This window comes from Mustelus asterias, chromosome 8, assembly GCF_964213995.1.
Source record: "Mustelus asterias chromosome 8, sMusAst1.hap1.1, whole genome shotgun sequence".
NCBI classification, from domain to species: Eukaryota; Metazoa; Chordata; class Chondrichthyes; order Carcharhiniformes; family Triakidae; genus Mustelus; species Mustelus asterias.
The window spans coordinates 54,024,249-54,035,603 of NC_135808.1; the positions used below are offsets into that span (position 1 = coordinate 54,024,249).

Below are 11,355 nucleotides of genomic sequence, written 5' to 3' on the forward strand. Positions count from 1 at the left end.
TTCTTCACTTGTCAACATCTTTCTCTTAGAGAGAGTATTCAACAGAGTAAAAAAAAAACAGGCCCAGGCTACTTGTTCTCAGAAGATTTGTAGTATTGGAGGAGGTGAGTGAGATGTACAGACACATACCAACCTGACTTGGAAATGTATCGCCGTTCCTTGAGTTCACTGTCGCTGGGTCGAAATCTTGAAACTCCCTCCCTAACAGCACTGTGGGTGTACCTACACCAAAATGGACAGCAGCGGCTCAAGAAGGCAGCTCACCAGCACCACATTCTCCAAGGCAATTAGGGATGGGCAATTAGAGAAAAGTTCTGGCCTTGCTAATAATGCCAAGATTCACGAAAAAATTAGAACAAAATGGAAACTCGGAAAACAGCTCGCAGCCAGGAATCAGAATGAGACCATGGCCAGAACTCTACCACCTCTCGCCCGAGATAGGCTGTAAAATCCCACCCAAAGACAAATGGGTCCTGTAGCTCTGGTTACCCACAGAAACACTTCACAAAACCTCATTGCAAAACTGAGATAAGAGGCAAACTGGGCAATGGGGTTGAGTTAGCTCCCACTGGGACCGGAGGGAATTAAGAGATATATGGATTGCAGGAAAGTGGAGTTGAGGAAAAAGATTAGCCAGGATCAGATTGAATGATTGAACAGGCTCCAGGCTGAATGGCCTCAACTCGCTCCTGCTTCTTTTGTTCTTAAAAATAGCAAAGTTAAAGTTTAGTTATTAGTCACAAGTAGGCTTACGTGAACACTGCAATAATGTTACTGTGTAAACCCCCTAGCCGCCACACTCCGGTGCCTGTTCGGGTACACTGAGGGAGAATTTAGCATGGCCAATGCACCTAACCAGCACATCTTTCGGACTGTGGGAGGAAACCGGAACACCCTGAGGAAACCCACGCAGACACGGGGAGAATGTGCAAACTCCACACAGACAGTGACCCAAGCCGGGAATCGAACCTGGGTCCCTGGCGCTGTGAAGCAGCAATGCTAACCACTGTGCCACCGTGCCGCCCCATATATTATTAAATTAGTAAGTGAGAGAAAGTTGCACATTGCATACTAATCTATTTATATATGATTATAGATAGATGGTTTTAATGTTGCCCATTGAACGGAGCTAGTTTTAACAAATTTGTTCATGGGATGTGGGTGTTGTTGGCTGGGCCTACATTTATTGCCCATCCCTGAGGCATTGAAGAATCAACCACATTGCATCATGAAGATAACTGGATCCATTGGCTGATTATTGTCTGCAAGAAAATACCAACCCACCCCCGTTCTCTTCTCATCAACTCCGAGATACAGGAATCCAAAAGGGTCACACAAAAAAAAATCAGTACTTCAAAATATTTAGTGCAGTAATTGAGAATAGTATTAACAGCAATTATCGTAGTTTCTGTCAGCAGCCCCGTAATCACTGCTGCTTGAAAGAGTTTAATTTCTTGTGGAAAATAAACAAGGCAGAGAGATCATTGAGCTGTTGACAGCTGAGAGCAAACATATTCCTTACCTTACAGAGCTCCACATTACAGACCAGACTGGGCAAAAATCAATCTATATTACCATGACGCTCATCTCTGCGGCCAAATGGCATTTTGATTTGGGGCTGCACATTGGCACAGTGGTTAGCACTGCTGCCTCACAGCATCAGGGACCCAGGTTCGGTTCCCGGCTCGGGTCACTGTCTGTGTGGAGTTTGCACGTTTCTCCCCGTGTCTGCATGGGTTTTCTCCGGGTGCTCCGGTTTCCTCCCACAGTCCAAAGATGTGCGGGATAGGTGAATTGGCCATGCCAAATTTCCCCTCAGTGTACCCGAACAGGCGCCGGAGTGTGGCAGCTAGGGGACTTTCACAGTAACTTCATTGAGTGTTAATGTAAACATACTTGTGACACTAATGAATAATAAATAAACTTTAAACTGTGAGGCAGCAGTGCTAACTAACCACTGTGCCACCGTGTAGGTGGGTTCCTGTGGCTGAGAGCCCAATCAGACAGCCTGGAGCTTTGGATGTCAAGCTGTGCCACAGGGTGAGATGGGTACTGCTCAGGCAGCAAGGAGAGTGGGAGGGCACTTCAACATGGAGGCATCCTCACTGCAACAATTTCAAGTCTGATGAAGGGGCCGAGGCTGGTAGGCCCCTCGGAATGGAGGGAAAAGCCAGCCTGTCCTGTCTACAGCCCACTTATTTAGAGCCTAGGGCTCTGATGGCCACCTGGCCTGGAGGTGGGAAGCTGCCTCCATGGACCTGCCAGTCTTTGCACTCATCACAAGCCACCCCCAATGGAATCTTTGCTATCTCCTCCCCATTATTGCCCTAATTATTGGCTCCTCTCTACTGCCAGGGATTTGATATTCACTTCCGTTGTTCACCCTCCTCCGGCAAGGTCACCGGGATATGGGAATGCATTAGCTCACCAAAGTGACACCCTAATCAGCCTGGCTAAACCCTCCTCAACAATACCAGGAAGATGTCACCCAGTCTGTACAACATCCCAGCCTGAGGTAGGCCCATTTCACCCAGAACCGTCCCGATAGTAAGTCTCAAATCGAACTGTGCTTAGATTAACTTGCGTTTATATATCGCCTCCTTTAATGTTTTACAATACCCAAAGTGCTTCACAGGAATATTACCAAACAAAATGGTTCACTGAGCCACACAAGGAGATATTAGGACATTTGACAAAATGCTTCAGCCAAGGTGGACCTTTCAAGGAGTTTTTTGAAGGAGGAAAGAGGTAGGTAGAGAGGTTTGACATCGGAATCCCAGGGCTGTGGTCCAGGCAACAGAAGCCGCAGCCAACATCAGTGGGGTGACTAAAAGAGGGCAGAATTGGAGGAGCACAGATATTTGGCAGGGTCTGGAGAAGGCTACAGGGAAAGGAAGGGTGATGTTTTGGAGGGATTTGCAAATAAGAATGATTTTATACTTGAGGCATTGATGGACTGGGAGCCAAGGTTGGCGATGAGTGAGTGAGATACAGTGAACCTTTGGAAATGGTCAGTAGCGTTTTGACTGAGTTGAAGGTTACAGAGGAGCAGTGTAGCAAGTCAGGAAACACTGAAATAGTCAATGGAGGAAACAGAAGCTTGGGCCGTTGAGGTTACCTCGTTGAATGTTTTTAAGACAAGGATAGATAAATTTTTGAACAGTAAAGGAATTAAGGGTTATGGTGAGCAGGCGGGTAAGTGGAGCTGAGTCCGCGAAAAGATCAGCCACGATCTTATTGAATGGCAGAGCAGGCTGGAGGGGCCAGATGGCCTACTCCTGCTCCTAGTTCTTATGTTCTTATGCCCCAGACAGAAGTTGGAATAACCAAGAGAGAGTTTTAACAATAAATATCCATCCTATTTATTTAACCAACAAGCTCAATATTGCATCTTATTTTGGAAACAATTGTTTTGAGATTCCAGTAGAGTGGAAAGAAGCATTATTAGTTCACGTTGCTTTAAATTGGAAGAAGATGGTACCCAGGTGAGAGATGAGGTAACGCTAGAGGAATTTACAATTGAGAAGGAGAAAGTGTCCTGTCTTTACTTAAGATAGCTAAGGTATCTGGACCAGATGAGATGCATCCACAGTTTCTGAGGGGCATGAGAGTGGAAATTGCAGGGGCACCAGTGATAATCTCCCAATCTTCCATAGACGCGGGTGGTGCCAGAGGACTGGAGAAATGTGAATGTTACTCCCTTGTTCGAAAAGGGGTGCAAGGATAAAGCTGGCAGCATCAGACCAGTCAGATTGACGTAAGTGGTAGGGAAACTTCTGGAAACTATAGTTTGGGACAATATCAACAGTCACTTAGACAAGTGCAGGATAATTAAGGAAGGCCAACATGGATTCATTAAGGGGAAATAATGTCTAACTAACTTGCTGGATTTCTTTGAGATGGTAATAGAGAAGGTTGATAGAAACATAGAAACTAGAAGCAGGAGTAGGCCATTCGGCCCTTCGAGCCTGCTCTGCCATTCATTTTGATCATGGCCGATCATCAAATTCAATATCCTGATCCCCCACTTCCCCCCATATCCCTTGATCCCTTTAGCCCCAAGAACTATATCTAATTTCTTCTTGAAATCACACAACGTTTGAGCCTCAACTACATTCTGTGCTAGTGAATTCCATACATTCACCACCCTCTGGGTGAAGAAATTTCTCCTCACCTCAGTTCTAAAAGATTTACTTTACCCTCAAACTATGACCCCTAGTTCTGGATGCCCCCACCATTTGGGAACATTCTTTCTGAATCTACACTGTCTAAACCTGTTAGAATTGTACAAGTTTCTATGAGATCCTCTCTCACTCTTCTAAACTCCGGGTGAATATAATCCTGACCAACCTAGCCTCTCTTCATATGACAGACTTGCCATCCCAGGAATCAGCCTGGTAAACCTTCGCTGTACTCCCTCCATAGCAAGGACATCCTTCCTCAGATAAGGACACCAAAACTGCACACAGTACTCCAGGTGTGGCCTCACCAATGCCCTATGCAATTGCAGTAAAATATCCCTATCCCTATACTCAAATCTTCTCACTATGAAGGCCAACATACCATTTGCCTTCTTTACTGCCTGCTGTACCTGTGCACTTACTTTCAGTGACTGATGCACGAGGACACCAAGGTCTCACTGAGTATCTATCTACCCCTCTCAATTTACGCCCATTCAAGTAATAATCTGTCTTCCTATTATTGCTACAAAGTGGATAATCTCACATTTACCCACATTATACTGCATCTGCCATGCATATGCCCACACACTCAGCCTGTCCAAGTCACGCTGAAGGGCAATGCTGTTGATGTGGTGTATAAGGATTTTCAAAATGCATTTGATACAGTGCCACACGACAGACTTGTGAGCTCATGGAATAAAAGTGAAAGGACGCACTTGGATAAGAAATTTGCTGAGTGACAGGAAGCAGAGAGTAATGGTAAGTTTTGTTTTCCAGATTGGAGGTAATTTTGTAATGGAGTTTCTCCAGGTGTCAGTTTTGAGACCTTTCCTCTTCCTGATATATATTAATGACCTAGAGTGTGGTGTTTTGGGCATGATTTGAAAATTCACGAATGATATGAAGATTGGAAATATTGTCAGCTGTGATGAGGGTAGTCTTGAACTTCAAAAGGACATAGACCTGTTGGTGGATTGAGCAGATAAGTGGCAGATGATGTTCAATGCAGAGAATTATGAGGTGATTCATCTGCGCAGGAAGGATGTGGAGAGACAGCACAAAATAAAGGGAGAAATGCCAAAGGATGTGTAGGAACAGTGAGACCTCAGTGCACCTGTACATAGGTCAGTGAATTTGGCAGGTCATACTGAAAGAACAGTTAATAAAGCATATGGATCCTAGGTTTTATTAGTTCGGGCATTAAGTACAAGAATAAGGAAGTCATGTTGAACTTGTGTAAGACACTAGTTAGGCCTCATCTGGAGTACTGTGTCCAGTTCTGGGTGGTATTCTTCAGGAAGGATGTGATGACATTGAAGCAAGTACAGAGGAGATTCACATGAACGATTCCAGGGATAAAGAACCTTAGCTATGAGGATAGATTGGAAAGGTTGGTTCTGTTTTCCTTGGAGAAAAAAAGGCTGAAAGGAGACTTGATAGGGGTGTCCAAGATCCTGAGGGATATGGACAGGGTAAATATTGAGAAACTGTTCCCACCAAGAGCCCATCAGGGACAAGAGAGCAAAGATTCAAAAGAATTGGAAAAAGGAGTAAAAGTGAAGAATTTCTTTTATCCAGAGGGTGGTAGGAGTCTGGAAGAAACATCCTGAGAGGGTGGGGCAGACAGGTTTGATCGGGTATTCAAAAGGGAATTGGATTGCAATCTGGAGGGAAAGAATGTGCAAAGTTATGGGGATAAGGCAGGTGAGTGGGATGAGCTAGAATGCTCTTTCAGAGAGCAAGTCCAGACTCAGTGGGTTGAATGGCCGCCTTCTGCACTAAAGAAGATTCTGTGAATAATCTTCAAAGAAATTCCAGTGAAGAAGTCATTGCGGGATGCTCTGTGAAAAATCAATGGCAGTATCATGCCCCTTTGCCCAATGAAACACATCAGAAATATTATTAAAATATTAATCGAGCTGTGGAACTCAGTTACAAATCAATCTTGACAGCTCTATAAATCTCTCCCGCCCAGTGAAACTTGTTATGTCTGCCCTCAGGAGGAAGAATTGTATTTGTGTAGTTCCTTTCACAATCTCAGGATGTCATAGAATCCCTACAGTGCAGAAGGAGGCCATTCAGCCCATCGAGTCTGCACCGACCACAATCCCACCCAGGCCCTATCTCCATAACCCCACACATTTACCCTAGTTAGCCCCCCCCCCCCCCGACACCAGGGTCAATTTAGCATGGCCAATCAACCTAACCCACACATCTTTGGAGGAAACCGGAGCACTCGGAGGAAACCCACGCAGACACGGGGAGAATGTGCAAACTCCACGCAGACAGTGACCCAAGACCGGAATCGAACCGGGGTCTGTGGCACTGTGAGGCAACAGTGCTAACCACTGTGCCACCGTGCCACCCCAAAGCACTTTAGAGTCAATGAGGCATAGTCACTGTTGTAATTTCGAAAGTGGCATCCAATCTAAGTGCAGCAAGTTCCCATATATAGTAAAACAATAATGACCAGATACTCTTCTTTTGCAGTGTTGGCTGAGGGGTTAAAATCTGGCCAGGACATGGGGGAGAACTCTTCTTCACTTCATCACAATAGCCCACCTGAAAGGCCAAGGAGGCTTTGAATTGAATTGAATTAAATCATTATTGTCACACATATTGGGATACAGTGAAAAGTATTGTTTCTTGCGAGCTGTTACAGACAAAGCATACTGTTCATAGAGTACATATGAGGGGAAGGATAGGGTGCAGAGTATAGTGATGCAGTTACAAATAGGGAGAAGAGTAAGATCATATGGCAGCAGGGAAGAAGATGTTCTTGAGTCGGTTGCTACGACTTCTGTATCTTTTTCCCAACAGAAGAAGGTGGAAGAGAGTATGTCCGGGGTGCGTGGAGTCCTTGATTATGCTGGCTGCTTTCCCGAGGCAGCGGGAAGCGTAAATGGATGGGAGGTTGCTTTGTGTGTTGGACTGGACTACCTTCAAAACCCATGAATGCCTCAACTGAAAGCTAGCATCTCTGGCGATGCAGCACTCCTTCAACCCGCAGTGTCACCTGAGGCTTTGTGCTGAAGTATCTGGAGTGGGACTTAAACCCCTTGGGACTCGGACCCACTGAACCATGGCTAACATTCATCTGTAACCCCCTCTCCCTTCTGTCACAACCTAACGCTAACACTCAAGGGAGAAAAAGACAACTGGATCTTCTTTGAGAGGTGAAAATGAGTCGAAGGGGAGTTAAGGTGGAAGGCAGTGTCCATTTCAGTTCCACTCTGAAAAGTGCAGTCTTTGATGATGAAATCGTGCAAGAGGCAATGAACCTGTCAGAATGATCTTTGCAAGATGGGTCTCTCGCAGTCAACCAGGTTGTGCCCTCACACTAGGGGAGGTGGGGGTGGAGTCCTGTGCTCACAACCAGTTGCAATTGCATCTCTTTCCTCTCTGTTGATGGGTTTTCATTTATTTATTTTTATTTCAAATGTATACCAAAACTCTCCTTGAGGGAAAAAAAAAGAAAAAGGACAATTTTAATTATGTCAGAGCTTTCTGGGCACCCCGGTTCCCTCCCTCGCTGAGTCCCCAGTGGAATAGGCCTGAAGCCTGCCTTCACTGGTGCTGACTTGTTAAGGCATCCAATTTGAAAGCAGCTTGCATCAATTTATCCTTAATTAGGGAGACAGTTGTCCTGAGCTTCAAAGGGGCACAGATGAGGTGACATTATCTGGCAAACTTCAAGAGAGTAGCCACAGAGGACTAATAAAGGCCTAAATTTGTATAATCAGAGACTTAATAATCGCACCAGATCCCCCTTGAGGTATAAGAGACTCCCCCCGTCCCCCTCCACACCAACTGAAAAGCACAAGTTACTGTCTGTCAGGCGAGCCACCTTATTAAGATGCCATAATGTGAACTGAGAGGGGTTTATGTATGTAGTAGGTTTAGCTGAAATGTCAATCAGTCATTCCTCAAAGCCATGCTTTTTATTGCTTCTCTGTGCACTCCCAGTCCCTGGCCTTGATGTGGCCTTTACACATTCCCTCTTTATTAAAGCAGCCGGATTCTGGACAATGGAACCACCAGCTTTGTCATTTATTTAAATGCTTTTTCTATCCCCATGCTGATTTCAAATTCAAGAAAAGGCAGTCACCTCTGCCTCTCTCGCTCACCTCCTGCTGCTTTTTATTCCTGCTTTTGACAGGCGTTTGTACAATATCCCCTTTGCCTTGTACTCAGCCTTCACACTCTGCTGTGGAAATCTGCCCAGATTAGTCGCCTCGACTGCGGTGGGCTCCGTTCGCAACAGCCCCGCCCTCGATCAAGGGAAGATTTAAAAAAACTTGTATTTGTATAGCGCCTGTCACAACCTCCAAACATTTCGCAGCCAATAAAAGCACTTTCTCTCAAGCAATGGCTGATGTAATGTAGAAAGTGGGCTTGCGCACAGAAAGATCACGCACGCACGCATGCAATGTGATAAATAACTTCAAAGGAATAAAAGGGTTCGACACCTCTGGCATTCTGGGAAGGCTGAATTCTAACCTCCATCAGAGATTTTCCCGTGAGTTCTAGGCAGCTTGGTGCAGTCCATAAATCAGGCAATCATTTAGTCACACCTGGAAGGGATTCTGTCCAATCTACTGAGAGAAATGTCAGGCCCCCTCTCACTCCAGATCCCAGGGCATCTAATCCACCCGGTCACAGGGAAAGGAATCTTCGCCCAATTTCATCAATTCTTCCTGTCAATCCTTGGTGATTCTTTCTTCTTCCCTATACGTTAAGATATATACGATCATCCACTGAACGTTGGAAATAGAAGCAGAAGTAGGCCTTTCGGCCCCTCAAATCTGCTCGACCATTCAAAATGATCTTCTACTTCAATTCCATACTATAACCGTATCCTTCAATCCCTCAGTCCCCGAACATCTACTGGCCCATGTCTTGACTACATTGAGAACCCACAACTCTCTGAAGTAGGGATTGATTCACAACCCTTTGAGTGAAGGATTTTCCCTTCACCTCAGTTTGAAGTGGTCGACTCTCATCACTTTAGCATTCCCACGTGCCAGGAGCTTTGAATTTCTGTACGGGGTAGGTAAGCGGAATCCCAAGCCACACCCTTTCTAGAATCATCTATGGGCCCCATCAGTAAAGGAGACTTTTCAAAGTCTCAGTAACTGCCATCAATAGTGAAGACGCTGCGAAGTTAACATTAAAGTACAGGATTTGGTTTTCAGTGTGTGGGCCTTGATGTCACTGAGTGCTCGAGTGGATAAGGATGTAGTCCCTGTGACACTGTGCATTCTCCACACAAGATGGAGGATGTTCTTGCATTTGTATCGAACCTCTCATGGCCTTTATCATGGAGAATCTTAGAATCCCTACAGTGCAGAAGGAGGCCATTCAGCCCATCGATTTGCACCAACAACAATCTCACCCAGGCCTATCCCTGTAACCCCATGTATTGGCCCTGCTAATCCCCCTGACACTAAGTGGCAATTTAGCATGGCCAATTAACCTAACCCGCACACTTTTGGACTGTGGGAGGAAATCGGAGCACCCGGAGGAAACCCACGCAGACATGGGGAGAATGTGCAAACTCCACACAGACAGTGACCTGACGCCGGAATTGAACCCAGGTCCCTGGCGCTGTGAGGCAGCAGTGCTAACCATTGTGTCACGGTGCCGCCTTGGAGTGGGACTTGGACCAATAAAGCTTTTACTCAAAAGCAAGAGCATGATCCACTGAACCAGGATTAGCACGAACAACTTTAAAAGATGTTTCAATGAATGCTGTGGAATAAAACTAAAGAGGCAAGGTAGAATGTGGTACTACGGGGTGAGGCAGGGTGCTGTGACAGTTTTCAGTGCCTACATCAATGATGCTCAGCAGATAACGGTGTTACAGGGTCTGGGAGGTCTGTTGAAAGCAGCATGTGATGATACACAGGGGAAACATTTCTGATACCCAACATTAATTGGGTAATGATGCTAATTGCCCTAGTGGCCCCGGAATACAGGCACAAGGCCTGAACAGCTCTATAGCGACTGAATGACCCTGCAAAAGAAAAAAAGAGCAATGCCTGATAGGTCCATTCAGCGCTGCTGGATTGGTAGCCATGGCAAATAGTTCTGCTCGCCAAGTTATCCGACGGTTTCTTTGCTGAAGTTGTTTGCTCTCTCCTTCATTAGTGTTCCTCGCCAGGCCTCAGCCCTGACACCCATTTCCCATCTGGGGTGTGTTTGCCAAGGGAACTGTGCTTGTGAGCAGGAACTTGGAACCAACAACCCTCTGGCTCAGAAGCAAGAATTGGGCCCTGAGGTAAACCAGCACATTGCATATCGGAGTTGGGCACCATACTATTTTATTAATGGGTACATTGAGGGAGCTGTAATACTGAACTGAATGAAGTGTGGGCTAGGGGGAAGTTGGGAGGGGGGGGGGCGGGGGGGCGGCTGGGGAGGTGGTCATTAGCTCCAGAAGAACAGTGCAGCCATCTTATTTTTCACATTTCTGATTTTTTTTTCCTCTGATGTTGGCTATCTGCAAAATTCTTTCTATTTCTTTGCTTTTTGCTGGCTCGATGTACAGATCATCAGAAGCAAGTTCAGTCCTGCAGGGCCTGTCACAGTTTGGTGTGCCTGGATTCACGTCTGTTGATAGGCAACATAAATGATCAATTTTCTCCCTTTGTACCTCGGCCCATTTCTTCTTTCCGAAACTTAATCTTAACTCATTCACTGCACCAACCTTCTGTGATCTGTGGGTCTGCAATTTTAATCACTCCACCATTGGTACCTTCAGCTGCCTAGGCCCAAAACTCTATGGAGTTCCCCGCTCTCCATTTCTCCCTGGAATATAAAGACACTAAAATACATAAATGCTGGAATATATTGCCTCTGGAATGTATAGACATTGGAGTATATAAATGCTGGAACATTGTCAAGAATTGTATTTAATACCACACCTTCAGTTCATTAGGGATCCAGACACATATCCATGACCAGACAGCTGAAATCTTTGACTGAGTGCCAGACTACGAGGCGTTAATTGCATGGTTTCAACTGACTAAATCGGGGAAAGGTCAGCTACAACCCTGGAATTTTGCAGAGCTTTAAGCAGTGTGAAAGTAAGTGCACTGACGGGAGATGCGAGGGAACCAAGGATGAAGCACAGCAGGGCAAGGTGGACCTTGAAAAGGCTTTTGAGCAGGAG

At 45.7% G+C, this 11,355-nt stretch overlaps 1 long non-coding RNA gene across 1 annotated transcript; it reads right to left on the reverse strand.

The window, feature by feature from the left end:
- Positions 1 to 8,838: 8,838 nt before the first annotated feature.
- LOC144497165 (uncharacterized) lies at positions 8,839 to 11,150 on the reverse strand. The gene is made up of 3 exons (XR_013498523.1): positions 11,108 to 11,150; positions 10,891 to 10,991; positions 8,839 to 8,909 (listed from the first exon to the last, which is right to left on the reverse strand). It is a non-coding gene; the product is annotated as an uncharacterized LOC144497165 (long non-coding RNA).
- Positions 11,151 to 11,355: the final 205 nt, after the last annotated feature.